Genomic DNA, 19,521 nt, shown 5'->3' with positions numbered 1-19,521 from the left:
AGGTCCTGCAAGATGAAGGCATTGAAGCTATGGACTGGCCCGCCCGTTCCCCAGACCTGAATCCGATTGAGCACATCTGGGACATCATGTCTCACTCCATCCACCAACGTCACGTTGCACGACAGACTGTCCAGGAGTTGGCGGATGCTTTAGTCCAGGTTTGGAGGAGATCCCACAGGAGACCATCCGCAACCTCATCAGGAGCATGCCCAGGCGTTGTAGGGAGGTCATACAGGCACGTGGAGGCCACACACAATACTGAGCCTCATTTTGACTGGTTTTAAGGACATTACATCAAAGTTGGATCAGCCTGTAGTGTGTTTTTCCACTTTAATTTATTTTGGGGGTGACTCCAAACCCAGGCCTCCATTGGTTAATACATTTGATTTCCATTGATGATTTTTGTGTGATTTTGTTGTCAGCACATTCAACTTTGTACAGAACAAAGTATTCAATGAGAATATTTCATTCATTCAGATCTAGGATGTGTTATTTGAGTGCTCCCTTTATTTTTTTGAGCAGTGTATATCAGAATCACTGTGATATATTGAAGCGTTCCAGAGTTATTACCATATAAAGTGACACTGGAAAGAATTATAAAATTTGGCCTGGTCATGAAGGTGAAAACTGGGTTGGGGGGTGAAGGGGTTAAACATGTTTTGTCTCTTACTTGTATAAGCTCGGGCATATAACACATTGTCGAGCATTGCATCATGATCCACACCAAATCGATCAGCTATATCTCGAAGACGATCTGGGCGGCTGCAAACATTATTAAGGAATAATTGTTTCTAGAAATGTACTAATGTTATGACACCAAATGAAATAATAATATAACCAAGGGATGTGTGTTTCGGTCCGAAGCCTTGATAGACTGAGCATGCTCAGTGTGGCGCCATGACGACAAGATGTCCAGGACAAGAGAGAGAGCAAGAGAGAGACACATTCACTAGTACACTCCTATATTATCAGTACATTATACATACAGCGCTCAGCATAAGTCAGTACACCCCCTGTATTCACAGGACGTTATACATACAGCGTTCAGCATAAGTCAGTACACCCCCTGTATTCACAGGACGTTATACATACAGCGTTCAGCATAAGTCAGTGCACCCCCTGTATTCACAGGACGTTATACATACAGCGCTCAGCATAAGTCAGTACACCCCCTGTATTCACAGGACGTTATACATACAGCGTTCAGCATAAGTCAGTACACCCCCTGTATTTGACGCACCCCTGGGCCTACTTGGTGTAGCGTTGCGCACGTGGGGACTACCCGGAGCCGGGCCTGTTGGGGGTAGTAGTCTCGTGGCGGAGACCCGGTCCGTGCCCAGGGAGTCAGACTAAGTGGCGGTATATTAGCAGTAGATGTAGGACGACTACGCCACCCGTTGAATGCAGCTATGGAGCTGCCGCTGCAGGGCAGACCGCTGAGGCCGGTGGTAGGATAGTGCAGCGTAGATGGTATAACCCCCAACGGGAGGGGTATGGCCTCAGGGCAGCCGACGTGGATGATGGGGGTAGCAGGAACCACTCAGAGACGATGCGGTGTAGTTCAGGGTCTTTACTGGTGACAAAGATAGACCCTCCCGGAGTACTGGCTAGCGGTCGGGGCCTGGTCAGTCCTTGAGCAGATGGGATCCCCCTTGGCCAGGCGGAGTTGTAGGCCTCCCCAACTAATCGTACTTTTCTGGCTACCTTGCTAGAGGCGGGTAAAAGTAGCCCACGTCCCTGAGTGTACCGTGTGGTGCTCACCCGTATGGCCGGTGACTCGGGGCCTTCTAGTGGCTTCCGCTCCACGACGGCGGTGCTGGTCCCTTGCGTGTGACCGTGCCTTCGGGTTTCTTGGCCAGAGGACCTGAAATCCCCTGCCGGGCGGTTTCTGCTGCTGGGTCTGGGTTAATCCCCACAGCCTCGGACTCCGGGTCCGGTAGTAACTCTTCAATCAGGGCGAGCTCTTCAGCTGCCAGCCCCTGATTCCTTTTAGCCTGCTCCCACAGAGCTCCTGATCTTTCTTTCCTATGCTGCTTCTCTTCTTCTCAACTCTTCTCTTCTCTTCTCTCTAACCCTGCCTCAGCCCCAGTTTTATATAGGGGAAGTTCTTCCCCTCCCATGACTGGGCAGGAGGTGTGGCATGCATAGGATTCCTGACCAAGAGACCTCCCACCTGCTCTCAGACATAACATTGCTATTACTGTGGAGACCAGACCCCTGGGGTGCCACATTCCCCCCTAGTGAAATTTAGTACTCCGGGACTAAACATATTTTTAGAAAAACATAACAAGTTATAAACAAAAACAGCATAACAAAGAAAAACACATTATGATGGTCACGGCGTGTCCGCAACCGGGTGCAGTCTTTGAAGAAAACAAAGGTGTCCATTTCACCAAGAGACCGGGAGCCGTAACCAGGTAGGGGTCTGCCCTACCCCGAGTCCTTAACAGTCTTTAGTCCATTCCTGGTTACGCTCCAACATATGTACACAAAGGATTCCCGGTAAATCCACCAAAGACTCCTATAAATAACTAGAAACACATAATTATATACAAGCAACAATAGACAGATAAACATTAATAAACAATCTAAACACTTAGATCCTCCAACGTATGGGCAACTGGCCTCTAGTGACCCTAGTGGACCTACGGAGCTGACTCACTGGTCCTGAGCTACAGGGTATAGGAGCTGTCAAGGGTAAACTGGGCAGCCGTCTACGGACTCTTTGGCTCACTAGGGGTATGGCAGGCTCACTATAAGCAGAGGGTTGATTCTCCGGGTCTGCTTGTGTAGGGTCTTCTGCCTCCTGGACCGGCTGTTCTTCCAGTTCTACCTGTGTCTCCATAGGCACTTGGGATGCTGGTTGGAGGAACGTGAGGACGGGTACCACAACAGCACCATTGACTTGAGTCCAAGACCGAGGGAAGTCTCCGAGCACAGTACTAACCATATCTTCCCTTTCCTCTACGGGTCGAGGGTCCTCTTGTTCCTCTTCAGGGTTCCGTAGCTGTTCGGGACACTTCTTCAGGTGATCCCGGGATACAATGGCTGTGGTTTCCCCTCCGTCTTTACTGATTGTACAGATCTTCGGGTTGTCGTGGCTTGAGGGCAGTACGGTGTACGGGTCCTTCTCCCACTGGTCGTCCAACTTGTGGAGCCGTCTTTTCCTCTTCAAGACCTGCTCTCCGGGCACCAGGGGAACAGCGGGAGCATACTGGTTGTAAGTTTTCTCTTGTCTTTCCCTAGCTTGACAGAGACTTCGCTCCACGCTCTCCTGTACTTTCCGGTACTGCTGCTGCCTCTCTGTGTCCCAGTCTGCTTCTGGTGAAGTGTCCTCGGGTGTCAGGACTCCCATCTCCAGATCAACAGGAAGCTTACCAGGTCTTGCCCTCATTATGTAAGCCGGGGTACAGTTGGTGGAACCTACAGGGATGTGGTTGTATAGGTCCACCAGGTCGGGCAGCTTTTCAGGCCACAGACTGCGTTCCTCCAGGGGCAATGTTTTCAGGAGATCTATCACCACCTGGTTCATTTTCTCACAAAGTCCATTAGTTTGCGGGTGATAGGGTGTTGTTCTAATCTTCCGGCATCCATACAGGGTGCAGAACTCCTGGAAGACCTCCGCTTCAAAGGCAGGCCCCTGGTCCGTCAGCACCTGCTCCGGGTATCCATGCGGACGGCAGAAGTGCTGCTGGAAGGCTCTAGCTGCTGTGTGAGCCGTTAAATCCTTGACGGGGACGACAACCAAGAACCGGGAGTAGTGATCCACGATGGTTAATGCGTAGACGTAGCCACTTCTGCTTGGGGTCAGCTTTACATGATCCAAGGCTACCAGTTCCAACGGCTGTCTGGTGATGATGGACCGCAGGGGAGTCTTCTGGCTGGCACGGTCCCTCCTTCTTAAGTTGCATGGGCCACAGTCTCTGCACCACCTCTCGATGGTCCCTCTCATGCCTACCCAATGGAACCGCCCGCGCAGCAGAAACTCCAGCTTCTTCCATCCGAAGTGCCCAGCTCCGTCGTGGTATGCCTCCATCACCATAGCTGCGTCTCTTCTTGGCACCACTACTTGCCAGATTAGTTCATGCGTCCGGGAGTTAACCATTCTGCGGCACAACTTCCCCTTGTAAAGGAACAGTCGACTCTTCTCAGCCCACAGTTGCTTGGCTTCCTCCGGAGCGTCTGGGTCAAGGCGTGCATCTGGCCGAGTCAGCATCTCCTTTACCAGTCGGACGGCAGGGTCACTGTCTTGCGTCTCCGCCCAGTTGTAATGAGGTAACGGGTTGAACGTAACGGATTGCTTACTCCTTACACGGTGGGAATACTGGATAGTCCCATGACGGTGGAACGCGGGGAGTTCAACTTCTTCCAGTTCCTCTGAATCTTCCCCTACGTCCGGTAGGTTCGGCATCCTGGACAGGGCGTCCGCGTTGGTATTGGAGCGTCCTGCCCGGTATTTGATTGTAAACTCATAGTTGGACAAGCGGGCCATCCATCTCTGCTCTAGGGCACCGAGTCTTGCAGTGTCCAGGTGTGTCAACGGGTTGTTATCCGTGTACACGGTGAACCGGGAAGCAGCAAGGTAGTGCTTAAAGCGTTCGGTGACTGCCCACACCACTGCCAGGAACTCTAGCTTAAATGAGCTGTAATTCTCAGGGTTTCTTTCGGTGGGTCGCAGTTTTCGGCTGGCGTAAGCAATTACCCGTTCTTTCCCCTGCTGGATCTGGGACAGTACGGCTCCTAGCCCGATGTTACTGGCGTCGGTGTAGAGGATAAAGGGCTGGCTGTAATCCGGGTACGCCAGGATTTCATCCCCCGTGAGGGCAATCTTCAGCTGGCGGAAGGACTCTTCTTCCAGCTTCTCCCATCTGAAGGGTGGCTTCTGGTTCTTGGCCTTCCTGGACTGGCCTATCAGGAGGTCCTGCATAGGAGCTGCCTTCTTGGTGAAACCGGGTATGAACCTTCGGTAGTAGCCTACCAACCCGAGGAACTGCCTCACTTCCTTTACGCTGGAGGGGCTTGGCCATTCCTTAATTGTGGTGATCTTATCAGGGTCGGGAGCCACTCCGTCAGCACTCACCACGTGTCCCAGGTACTGCACCTTTGGCTTCAGGAGGTGACACTTGGAGGGTTTCACCTTTAGGCCGTAACATGCCAGAGCTTCGAACACTTCCGCCAGGTGTTTCAGGTGGTCCTCTTAGGTCTTGGAGTAGACAATAACATCGTCCAGGTATAACAGGACCGTCTCAAAGTTCCGGTGTCCCAGACAGCACTCCATCAGTCGCTGGAAGGTTCCTGGTGCGTTGCAGAGTCCAAACTTAGCAGGTAAACTCGCTAAGTCCCATCGGGGTGGTGAATGCGGTCTTCTCCCGGTCCGCCTCTGCTACAGGAACCTGCCAGTACCCACTAGTGAGATCCAAGGTGGAGAAGAAGTTAGCAGATTTTAAAGCAGCCAAAGACTCCTCTATTCTTGGTAAGGGGTACGCATCTTTGTGTGTGATACGGTTAATTTTCCGGTAATCTACACACATTCTCATGGTGTTGTATTTCTTTTTGACTAAGACTAGTGGAGCTGCCCAGGGGCTACAGCTATCCCTGATTACCCCAGCCTCCTTCATGTCTCTAAGCATCCCCTTGGCGTGTTGGTAGTGTGCAGGGGGTACGGGTCGATACCTCTCTTTTATGGGAGGATGGTCTCCCGTGGGGATGTGGTGTTCTACCCCCTTGACTCGCCCGAAGTCTAACGGGTGTTTACTAAACACTCTCTCGTACTCTTGAACCACCCGGTAGACTCCCTGTTTCTGGTGGGAGGGAGTGGAGTCAGTACCCAAATGTAGTTGCTGACACCAATCCTCCATTATTTTCGTAGAGCCGTTACCTTCCTCCGGGTGAGATGGAGGCAAGGGTTCCACAGACTGTATAGAATTTTGGTTGATAGTATATAATTTGGCTAGCGTAGCATACCGGGGCAGGTATATTTCCCTTTTCCCGATATTTATTATGCGAACGGGTACCCTCCCATGACGTACATCAACTACCCCCCGGGCTGTCAAAATGGTGGGCCTACTGTCTGAGTAGACTGGCTCTACCATGGCCTGGTAATCTCTACCTCTCAGACCAATAGCTGCCCGGCACCAAATCATCATTTCACTTTTCGGGGGTATGGCAATAGGGAAAGGGTCACACATTCTTACGCTACCAATCTCACCGCCGGAGAGTTCCACTTGTTGCGGTCGCATCAGTGCCCGGATCTCTTTCTGGAGCACTCGCTGCTGGCCGGAGCTGGCGTTCTTGGCAACCTGCTGTAAAATGAAAATCACCTCTGCAAGACAATTTTCAATCACATTAGTTCCTAGAGTTATCTTTGGGTGACTCTCGCGCTTGTCAATGTCTACAATGATCAGTCCCTGTGCTGCCAGTTCGACTCTACCGATTTTAATGGTCATTTCTTTAAATCCGATCTGTGGCACGGGCTGACCATTACTGGCGATGATACTCAAGTCGTCGTCTGGATAGCGGGTTATATCCGAGTCATTCCAGTACTGCTTGAAGAGCACGTACGGGATGGTGGTGACCTGTGACCCGGTGTCCAGTAGGGCACTCATAGGGATGCCATCCAGTACCACAGGCAAGACTGGACGTCCTCCCACATATTTGTCGCGCCAGCTCGATGGGCCTGGTGATCTTTTTCCTGGGGGTTGGCCCTCTACCCCAGGTTGTGCCAGTTTAAAGGACAGTACCTTGCCATATGTCCGGGTTGATTGCAGCGGCGGCAGATGGGTCGTCCGTCCTCGTTGTATCGGTCGCTGGGTCTTCCTCTGGCCGGTGGGGTCCTCCTTGGTCGACGCCACGGGATGTCCTCCGGTCCGGATGCCAGCTGGATCTTCCCTGGAGTGGAAACCTGTAAAGACTGCACAGTTCGGGTTAGCGCAGCAACGCTTTTAGCTAGCTCTTGGACCTGATGGTGCAGGTCTGGAGCCGGGTCATTGTTCAAAGCCTGCGCATCAGCCCCCACAGGCCCTGCCGACAAGGGCTCCGCCTCCTGGTGGTAAGTGATAGCTGGGCGCCTGTGGGTCACAACGCCACCCGGTGCCGGTTCTCGGAGCACCCGGATGGCTCTGTCTTTGAACTGTGCAAAGTCCAGATGAGGATCCTGTAAGGCCATTGCCCGCAACTGGGTTCGGTGGGCATTGCAATATAGTCCCTCTATAAATTGTTCGGTCAACAGCCTGTCCTCGTTTCCCACGCCGTCAGGGTCGGCCTGCTTAATGGCTCTCAGGGCCTCTTGTAGGTTTAGTGCATAGTCCCTTATACTCTCATGTGCTCGCTGCTTGCACCCATAGAATCTAAGCTTAATCTCGGCTGAGGTGCGGGTATCAAAGGTGTCCCTCGGCCGGGTTAGTATCCCCGCGACAGTCTTCCTCCCAGGTGGCCAGGACTTTACCTCCCTTTGGGCTGCCCCGGTTAGTTGGGCCACCAGGATGCTCACTTTTTGCTCCTCTGTGAGGGGGTACACCTGGAAGAGGCTATCCAGCTTTTCTTTAAAGTCATTCAGGGTATGTGACTCCCCTGAGTACTGGGGTAGCCAGGCTGCTCCCGGGATATAGGGCATGGTGAAAGGCATGACTGCAGCAGCGGTGGCGCTGGCGGGGGTTGAGGCAGTGAAGCTCTCCTCCGTATCCGACATCTTTCTCCCCCCTAGTGGACCGTGGCCTACCTTGCGATGATCCTCTTCCGTAGGCCGCGGCTCCGCAGTGGATCGTCAGGGTTGAGGACCTTCCGTCGCGCTCCTGTGACGTCAGCGTCTGCTGGGCTCCTTCCAGGACCTTACGCGACGTCTGGACGTGAGGCGGGGCTTCAGTTCTCGCGCGCTTTTGGAGTCCACGCCCCTCTTCTTCCCGCGCGGCGTCTTCAAGATGGCGTCCAACGGCGGGAAAACTCCACGGAAGGCGGGAAGAAGGCTGAAAATGGCGCCGGATGGCGGGAATCTTCACCACTGGTAAGTTTGAACAGTCTTTTTCAGGCACGCAGTACCCGGTGGTTGCGGGCACGAAATCCTGCCGACTACGCCAAAAGCTGACGCACCCCTGGGCCTACTTGGTGTAGCGTTGCGCACGCGGGGACTACCCGGAGCCGGGCCTGTTGGGGGTAGTAGTCTCGTGGCGGAGACCCGGTCCGTGCCCAGGGAGTCAGACTAAGTGGCGGTATATTAGCAGTAGTTGTAGGACGACTACGCCACCCGTTGAATGCAGCTATGGAGCTGCCGCTGCAGGGCAGACCGCTGAGGCCGGTGGTAGGATAGTGCAGCGTAGATGGTATAACCCCCAACGGGAGGGGTATGGCCTCAGGGCAGCCGACGTGGATGATGGGGGTAGCAGGAACCACTCAGAGACGATGCGGTGTAGTTCAGGGTCTTTACTGGTGACAAAGACAGACCCTCCCGGAGTACTGGCTAGCGGTCGGGGCCTGGTCAGTCCTTGAGCAGATGGGATCCCCCTTGGCCAGGCGGAGTTGTAGGCCTCCCCAACTAATCGTACTCTTCTGGCTACCTTGCTAGAGGCGGGTAAAAGTAGCCCATGTCCCTGAGTGTACCGTGTGGTGCTCACCCGTATGGCCGGTGACTCGGGGCCTTCTAGTGGCTTCCGCTCCACGACGGCGGTGCTGGTCCCTTGCGTGTGACCGTGCCTTCGGGTTTCTTGGCCAGAGGACCTGAAATCCCCTGCCGGGCGGTTTCTGCTGCTGGGTCTGGGTTAATCCCCACAGCCTCGGACTCCGGGTCCGGTAGTAACTCTTCAATCAGGGCGAGCTCTTCAGCTGCCAGCCCCTGATTCCTTTTAGCCTGCTCCCACAGAGCTCCTGATCTTTCTTTCCTATGCTGCTTCTCTTCTTCTCAACTCTTCCCTTCTCTTCTCTCTAACCCTGCCTCAGCCCCAGTTTTATATAGGGGAAGTTCTTCCCCTCCCAGGACTGGGCAGGAGGTGTGGCATGCATAGGATTCCTGACCAAGAGACCTCCCACCTGCTCTCAGACATAACATTGCTATTACTGTGGAGACCAGACCCCTGGGGTGCCACATATTCACAGTACGTTATACATACAGCGCTCAGCATTAGTCAGTACACCCCCTGTATTCACAGAACGTTATACATACAGCGCTCAGCATAAGTCAGTACACCCCCTGTATTCACAGTACGTTATACATACAGCGTTCAGCATAAGTCACTACACCCCCCTGTATTCACAGGACGTTATACATACAGCGCTCAGCATAAGTCAGTACACCCCCTGTATTCACAGTACGTTATATATACAGCGTTCAGCATAAGTCAGTACACCCCCTGTATTCTCAGTACGTTATACATACAGCGCTCAGCATAAGTCAGTACACCCCCCTGTATTCACAGAACGTTATACATACAGCGCTCAGCATAAGTCAGCACACCCCCTGTATTCACAGTACGTTATACATACAGGGTTCAGCATAAGTCACTACACCCTCCTGTATTCACAGGACGTTATACATACAGCGCTCAGCATAAGTCAGTACACCCCCTGTATTCACAGTACGTTATATATACAGCGTTCAGCATAAGTCAGTACACCCCCTGTATTCTCAGTACGTTATACATACAGCGCTCAGCATAAGTCAGTACACCCCCTGTATTCACAGAACGTTATACATACAGCGCTCAGAATAAGGCAGTACACCCCCCTGTATTCACAGGACGTTATACATACAGCGCTCAGCATAAGTCAGTACACCCCCTGTATTCACAGGATGTTATACATACAGCGCTCAGCATAAGTCAGTACACCCCCTGTATTCACAGTACGTTATACATACAGCGTTCAGCATAAGTAAGTACACCCCCTGTATTCACAGAACCTTATACATACAGCGTTCAGCATAAGTAAGAACACCCCCTGTATTCACAGTACGTTATACATACAGCGTTCAGCATAAGTACACCCCCCTGTATTCACAGTACGTTATATATACAGCGTTCAGCATAAGTAAGTACACCCCCCTGTATTCACAGTACATTCTACATACAGCGCTCAGCATAAGTCAGTACACCCCCCTGTATTCACAGAACGTTATACATACAGCATTCAGCATAAGTAAGTACACCCCCTGTATTCACAGTACGTTATATATACAGCGTTCAGCATAAGTAAGTACACCCCCTGTATTCACAGTACGTTATATATACAGCGTTCAGCATAAGTAAGCACACCCCCCTGTATTCACAGTACGCTATATATACAGCGTTCAGCATAAGTAAGTACACCCCCTGTATTCACAGTACGTTATATATACAGCATTTAGCATAAGTAAGTACACCCCCCTGTATTCACAGTACGTTATATATACAGCGTTCAGCATAAGTAAGTACACCCCCCTGTATTCACAGTACGTTATATATACAGCGTTCAGCATAAGTAAGTACACCCCCCTGTATTCACAGTACATTATACATACAGCGTTCAGCATAAGTAAGTACACCCCCTGTATTCACAGTACGTTATATATACAGCGTTCAGCATAAGTAAGTACACCCCCCTGTATTCACAGTACATTCTACATACAGCGCTCAGCATAAGTCAGTACACCCCCCTGTATTCACAGAACGTTATACATACAGCATTCAGCATAAGTAAGTACACCCCCTGTATTCACAGTACGTTATATATACAGCGTTCAGCATAAGTAAGTACACCCCCCTGTATTCACAGTACGTTATTTATACAGCGTTCAGCATAAGTACACCCCCCTGTATTCACAGTACATTATACATACAGCGCTCAGCATAAGTAAGTACACCCCCTGTATTCACAGTACGTTATATATACAGCGTTCAGCATAAGTACACCCCCCTGTATTCACAGTACATTATACATACAGCGCTCAGCATAAGTAAGTACACCCCCTGTATTCACAGTACGTTATATATACAGCGTTCAGCATAAGTAAGTACACCCCCCTGTATTCACAGTACATTCTACATACAGCGCTCAGCATAAGTCAGTACACCCCCCTGTATTCACAGAACGTTATACATACAGCATTCAGCATAAGTAAGTACACCCCCTGTATTCACAGTACGTTATATATACAGCGTTCAGCATAAGTACACCCCCCTGTATTCACAGTACGTTATTTATACAGCGTTCAGCATTAGTAAGTACACCCCCCTGTATTCACAGAACGTTATACATACAGCGTTCAGCATAAGTACACCCCCCTGTATTCACAGTACGTTATATATACAGCGTTCAGCATAAGTAAGTACACCCACCTGTATTCACAGTACGTTATATATACAGCGATCAGCATAAGTAAGTACACCCCCCTGTATTCACAGTACGTTATATATACAGCGTTCAGCATAAGTAAGTACACCCCCTGTATTCACAGTACGTTATATATACAGCGTTCAGCATAAGTAAGTACACCCCCCTGTATTCACAGTACGTTATATATACAGCGTTCAGCATAAGTAAGTACACCCCCCTGTATTCACAGTACATTATACATACAGCGTTCAGCATAAGTAAGTACAACCCCTGTATTCACAGTACGTTATATATACAGCGTTCATCATAAATAAGTACACCCACTTGTATTCACAGTACATTATACATACAGCGTTCAGCATAAGTAAGTACACCCCCCTGTATTCACAGTACATTCTACATACAGCGCTCAGCATAAGTCAGTACACCCCCCTGTATTCACAGAACGTTATACATACAGCATTCAGCATAAGTAAGTACACCCCCTGTATTCACAGTACGTTATATATACAGCGTTAAGCATAAGTAAGTACACCCCCCTGTATTCACAGTACGTTATTTATACAGCGTTCAGCAAAAGTAAGTACACCCCCCTGTATTCACAGAACGTTATACATACAGCGTTCAGCATAAGTAAGTACACCCCCCTGTATTCACAGTACGTTATATATACAGCATTTAGCATAAGTAAGTACACCCCCCTGTATTCTCAGTACGTTATATATGCAGCGTTCAGCATAAGTAAGTATACCCCCCTGTATTCTCAGTACGTTATATATACAGCATTTAGCATAAGTAAGTACACCCCCCTGTACTCTCAGTACATTGTATATACAGCGTTCAGCATAAGTAAGTAGACCCCCCGGTTCTCTCAGTACGTTATATATACAGCGTTCAGCATAAGTGAGTACACCCCCCTGTATTCTCAGTACATTAAACATACAGTGTTCAGCATAAATAAGTACACCCCCTGTACTCTCAGTACGTTATATATACAGCGTTCAGCATAAGTAAGCACACCCCCCTGTATTCTCAGTACGTTATATATACAGCATTTAGCATAAGTAAGTACACCCCCCTGTAGTCTCAGTACGTTATACATACAGCGTTCAGTATAAGTAAGTACACCCCCTGTATTCTCAGTACATTATATATACAGGGTTCAGCATAAGTAAGCACACCCCCTGTATTCTCAGTACGTTATATATACAGCGCTCAGCATAAGTAAGTACACCCCCTGTACTCAGAACATTGTATATACAGCGTTCAGCATAACTCAGTACACCCCCCTGTACTCTCTACGTTATATATACAGCGTTCAGCATAAGTACACCCCCCTGTATTCTCAGTACGTTATATATACAGCATTTAGCATAAGTAAGTACACCCCCCTGTATTCTCAGCACGTTATATATACAGCATTTAGCATAAGTAAGTACACCACCCTGTACTCTCAGTACATTGTATATACAGCGTTCAGCATAAGTAAGTACACCCCCTGTATTCTCAGTACGTTATATATACAGCGTTCAGCATAAGTAAGTCCACCCCCTGTACTCTCAGAACATTGTATATACAGCGTTCAGCATAAGTCAGTACACCCCCCTGTACTCTCTACGTTATATATACAGCGTTCAGCATAAGTAAGTACACCCCCCTGTATTCTCAGTACGTTATATATACAGCATTTAGCATAAGTAAGTACACCCCCCTGTATTCTCAGCACGTTATATATACAGCATTTAGCATAAGTAAGTACACCACCCTGTACTCTCAGTACATTGTATATACAGCGTTCAGCATAAGTAAGTAGACCCCCCGGTTCTCTCAGTACGTTATATATACAGCGTTCAGCATAAGTGAGTACACCCCCCTGTATTCTCAGTACATTAAACATACAGTGTTCAGCATAAATAAGTACACCCCCCTGTTCTCTCAGTACGTTATATATACAGCGTTCAGCATAAGTAAGTACACCCCCCTGTATTCTCAGTACGTTATATATACAGCATTTAGCATAAGTAAGTACACCCCCCTGTATTCTCAGTACGTTATGTATACAGCGTTCAGCATAAGTAAGTACACGCCTCTGTGCTCTCAGTACATTGTATATACAGCGTTCAGTATAAGTACACCCCCTGTATTCTCGTACGTTATATATACAGCGTTCAGCATAAGTAAGTACACCCCCCTGTATTCTCAGTACGTTATATATACAGCATTTAGCATAAGTAAGTACACCCCCCTGTAGTCTCAGTACGTTATACATACAGCGTTCAGTATAAGTAAGTACACCCCCTGTATTCTCAGTACGTTATATATACAGCGTTCAGCATAAGTAAGTACACCCCCTGTATTCTCAGTACGTTATATATACAGCGTTCAGCATAAGTAAGTACACCCCCTGGACTCTCAGAACATTTATATACAGCGTTCAGCATAAGTCAGTACACCCCCCTGTACTCTCGACGTTATATATACAGCGTTCAGCATAAGTACACCCCCCTGTATTCTCAGTACGTTATATATACAGCATTTAGCATAAGTAAGTACACCCCCCTGTATTCTCAGTACGTTATATATACAGCGTTCAGCATAAGTAAGTACACCCCCTGTATTCTCAGTACGTTATATATACAGCGTTCAGCATAAGTACACCCCCCTGTATTCTCATAACGTTATATATACAGCGTTCAGCATAACTAAGTACACCCCCCTGTATTCTCAGTACGTTATATATACAGCGTTCAGCATAAGTAAGTACACCCCCCTGTATTCGCAGTACGTTTTATATACAGCGTTCAGCATAAGTGAGTACACCCCCTGTATTCTCAGTACATTAAACATACAGTATTCAGCATAAGTAAGTACATCCCCCTGTACTCTCAGTACGTTATATATACAGCGATCAGCATGAGTAAGTACACCCACCCTTTACTCTCAGTACGTTATATATACAGCGTTCAGCATAAGTACACCCCCCTGTATTGTCAGTACGTTATATATACAGCGTTCAGCATAAGTAAGTACACCCCTCTGTATTCTCAGTACGTTATATATACAGCGTTCAGCATAAGTAAGTACACCCGCTGTATTCTCAGTACTTTATACATACAGCGTTCAGCATAAGTAAGTACACCCCCCTGTACTCTCAGCACGTTATATATACAGCGTTCAGCATAAGTACGCCCCCCTGTACTCTCAGTACGTTATATATACAGCGCTCAGCATAAGTAAGTACACCCCCCTGTATTCACAGTACGTTATATATACAGCGTTCAGCATAAGTACACCCCCCCTGTACTCTCAGTACGTTATATATACAGCGTTCAGCATAAGTAAGAACACCCCCTGAATTCTCAGTAGTTTATATATACAGCGTTCAGCATAAGTAAGTACACCCCCCTGTACTTTCAGTACATTATACATACAGCTCTCAGCGTAAGTAAGTACACCCCCCTGTATTCACAGTACGTTATATATACAGCGTTCAGCATAAGTATGTACACCCCCCTGTACTCTCAGTACATTGTATATACAGCGTTCAGCATAAGTAAGTACACCCCCCTGTACTCTCAGTACGTTATATATACAGCGTTCAGCATAAGTACACCCCCCTGTATTCTCAGTACGTTATATATACAGCATTTAGCATAAGTAAGTACACCCCCTTTATTCTCAGTACGTTATATATACAGCGTTCAGCATAAGTAAGTACACACCCCTGTGCTCAGTACATTGTATATACAGCGTTCAGCATAAGTAAGTACACCCCCCTGTATTCTCAGTACATTGTATATACAGCGTTCAGCATAAGTACACCCCCCTGTACTCTCAGTACGTTATATATACAGCGTTCAGCATAAGTAAGTACACCCCCTGTATTCTCAGTATGTTATATATACAGCATTTAGCATAAGTAAGTACACCCCCCTGTATTCTCAGTACGTTATACATATAGCGTTCAGCATAAGTAAGTACACCCCCCTGTATTCTCAGTACGTTATATATACAGCGTTTAGCATAAGTAAGTACACCCCCCTGTATTCTCAGTGCGTTATATATACAGCATTTAGCATAAAAAAAACCTACAAAAGACAAAAATATATCTCATACCCTACCATCATTATATATAAATGTAAAGCAAAGTTGCATAATAAATTTAGGGTACTTAGTGAACTATTTTTGATCAAAAAAAGTATACAAGCCGTCCCACCAGCGGCAAGGTGACCCTAAATTGGGACGGTACCTATACTGCCTATATTAAAAACCTTACTGTATATCAAAGTTGAAGCAATGCATATAAAAGGGTAGACAAATAGGACCGGGTACCAACTCCAGACCACGCAGGCCCGTGGTAAGCTACATACATACCAGTATAGGTACCGTCCCAATTTAGGGTCACCTTGCCGCTGGTGGGACGGCTTGTATACTTTTTTTGATCAAAAATAGTTCACTAGTACCCTATATTTATTATGCAACTTTGCTTTACATTTATATATAATGATGGTAGGGTATGAGATATATTTTTGTCTTTTGTAGGTTTTGTTTCTTTTTTGCTAGTGTGAACATGCTCCTATTTCTTGCATGTCTACCATCTTAGACCTCAGTTCACATTGCCTGTTTTTTTGTCTTGTTTGCATTCTGTGCAATTTAAGGGTGTGGCATCCCCTTTGTTGAGCTGACTGGTATGTATGTAGCTTACCACGGGCCTGCGTGGTCTGGAGTTGGGACCCGGTCCTATTTGTCTACCCTTTTATATGCATTGCTTCAACTTTGATATACAGTAAGGTTTTTAATATAGGCAGTATAGGTACCGTCCCAATTTAGGGTCACCTTGCCGCTGGTGGGACGGCTTGTATACTTTTTTTGATCAAAAATAGTTCACTAAGTACCCTATATTTATTATGCAACTTTGCTTTACATTTATATATAATGATGGTAGGGTATGAGATATATTTTTGTCTTTTGTAGGTTTTGTTTCTTTTTTGCTAGTGTGAACATGCTCCTATTTCTTGCATGTCTACCATCTTAGACCTCAGTTCACATTGCCAGCATTTAGCATAAGTAAGTACACCCCCCTGTATTCTCAGTACGTTATATATACAGCGTTCAGCATAAGTAAGTACACCCCCCTGTATTCTCAGTACGTTATATATACAGCATTTAGCATAAGTAAGTACACCCCCCTGTATTCTCAGTACATTGTATATACAGCGTTCAGCATAAGTAAGTACACCCCCCTGTACTCTCAGTACGTTATATATACAGCGCTCAGCATAAGTCACTACACCCCCCTGTACTCTCAGTACGTTATATATACAGCGTTCAGCATAAGTCAGTACACCCCCCTGTACTCTCAGTACATTATATATACAGCGTTCAGCATAAGTAAGTACACCCCCCTGTACTCTCAGTACGTTATATATACAGCGCTCAGCATAAGTAAGTACACCCCCCCTGTACTCTCAGTACATTATATATACAGCGTTCAGCATAAGTAAGTACACCCCCCTGTACTCTAAGTACGTTATATATACAGCGCTCAGCATAAGTAAGTACACCCCCCCTGTACTCTCAGTACGTTATATATACAGCGTTCAGCATAAGTAAGTACACCCCCCTGTATTCTCAGTACATTAAACATACAGTGTTCAGCATAAGTAAGTACACCCCCCCTGTACTCTAAGTACGTTATATATACAGCGTTCAGCATAAGTAAGTACACCCCCTGTATTCACAGTACGTTATATATACAGCGTTCAGCATAAGTAAGTACACCCCCCTGTATTCACAGTACGTTATTTATACAGCGTTCAGCATAAGTACACCCCCCTGTATTCACAGTACATTATACATACAGCGCTCAGCATAAGTAAGTACACCCCCTGTATTCACAGTACGTTATATATACAGCGTTCAGCATAAGTACACCCCCCTGTATTCACAGTACATTATACATACAGCGCTCAGCATAAGTAAGTACACCCCCTGTATTCACAGTACGTTATATATACAGCGTTCAGCATAAGTAAGTACACCCCCCTGTATTCACAGTACATTCTACATACAGCGCTCAGCATAAGTCAGTACACCCCCCTGTATTCACAGTACATTCTACATACAGCGCTCAGCATAAGTCAGTACACCCCCCTGTATTCACAGAACGTTATACATACAGCATTCAGCATAAGTAAGTACACCCCCTGTATTCACAGTACGTTATATATACAGCGTTCAGCATAAGTAAGTACACCCCCCTGTATTCACAGTACGTTATTTATACAGCGTTCAGCATTAGTAAGTACACCCCCCTGTATTCACAGAACGTTATACATACAGCGTTCAGCATAAGTACACCCCCCTGTATTCACAGTACGTTATATATACAGCGTTCAGCATAAGTAAGTACACCCACCTGTATTCACAGTACGTTATATATACAGCGATCAGCATAAGTAAGTACACCCCCCTGTATTCACAGTACGTTATATATACAGCGTTCAGCATAAGTAAGTACACCCCCTGTATTCACAGTACGTTATATATACAGCGTTCAGCATAAGTAAGTACACCCCCCTGTATTCACAGTACGTTATATATACAGCGTTCAGCATAAGTAAGTACACCCCCCTGTATTCACAGTACATTATACATACAGCGTTCAGCATAAGTAAGTACAACCCCTGTATTCACAGTACGTTATATATACAGCGTTCATCATAAGTAAGTACACCCCCCTGTATTCACAGTACATTATACATACAGCGTTCAGCATAAGTAAGTACACCCCCCTGTATTCACAGTACATTCTACATACAGCGCTCAGCATAAGTCAGTACACCCCCCTGTATTCACAGAACGTTATACATACAGCATTCAGCATAAGTAAGTACACCCCCTGTATTCACAGTACGTTATATATACAGCGTTCAGCATAAGTAAGTACACCCCCCTGTATTCACAGTACGTTATTTATACAGCGTTCAGCAAAAGTAAGTACACCCCCCTGTATTCACAGAACGTTATACATACAGCGTTCAGCATAAGTAAGTACACCCCCCTGTATTCTCAGTACGTTATATATGCAGCGTTCAGCATAAGTAAGTATACCCCCCTGTATTCTCAGTACGTTATATATACAGCATTTAGCATAAGTAAGTACACCCCCCTGTACTCTCAGTACATTGTATATACAGCGTTCAGCATAAGTAAGTAGACCCCCCGGTTCTCTCAGTACGTTATATATACAGCGTTCAGCATAAGTGAGTACACCCCCCTGTATTCTCAGTACATTAAACATACAGTGTTCAGCATAAATAAGTACACCCCCTGTACTCTCAGTACGTTATATATACAGCGTTCAGCATAAGTAAGCACACCCCCCTGTATTCTCAGTACGTTATATATACAGCATTTAGCATAAGTAAGTACACCCCCCTGTAGTCTCAGTACGTTATACATACAGCGTTCAGTATAAGTAAGTACACCCCCTGTATTCTCAGTACATTATATATACAGGGTTCAGTATAAGTAAGCACACCCCCTGTATTCTCAGTACGTTATATATACAGCGCTCAGCATAAGTAAGTACACCCCCTGTACTCTCAGAACATTGTATATACAGCGTTCAGCATAACTCAGTACACCCCCCTGTACTCTCTACGTTATATATACAGCGTTCAGCATAAGTACACCCCCCTGTATTCTCAGTACGTTATATATACAGCATTTAGCATAAGTAAGTACACCCCCCTGTATTCTCAGCACGTTATATATACAGCATTTAGCATAAGTAAGTACACCACCCTGTACTCTCAGTACATTGTATATACAGCGTTCAGCATAAGTAAGTACACCCCCTGTATTCTCAGTACGTTATATATACAGCGTTCAGCATAAGTAAGTCCACCCCCTGTACTCTCAGAACATTGTATATACAGCGTTCAGCATAAGTCAGTACACCCCCCTGTACTCTCTACGTTATATATACAGCGTTCAGCATAAGTACACCCCCCTGTATTCTCAGTACGTTATATATACAGCATTTAGCATAAGTAAGTACACCCCCCTGTATTCTCAGCACGTTATATATACAGCATTTAGCATAAGTAAGTACACCCCCCTGTATTCTCAGTACGTTATGTATACAGCGTTCAGCATAAGTAAGTACACCCCTCTGTACTCTCAGTACATTGTATATACAGCGTTCAGCATAAGTAA

The 19,521-nt window shown here is 46.8% G+C and overlaps 1 pseudogene; it reads right to left on the bottom strand.

Annotated features, from left to right (window-relative positions):
* LOC141157737 (meiotic recombination protein DMC1/LIM15 homolog) overlaps positions 1–19,521 on the bottom strand; it is a 195,143-nt pseudogene that overhangs the window by 46,228 nt on the left and 129,394 nt on the right.

The sequence above is a fragment of the Phyllobates terribilis genome, unplaced genomic scaffold (genome assembly GCF_046119375.1).
Source record: "Phyllobates terribilis strain yellow unplaced genomic scaffold, ASM4611937v1 Scaffold_8__6_contigs__length_399053987, whole genome shotgun sequence".
NCBI lineage: Eukaryota > Metazoa > Chordata > Amphibia > Anura > Dendrobatidae > Phyllobates > Phyllobates terribilis.
This window is presented reverse-complemented; position numbering and strand designations above follow the sequence as displayed.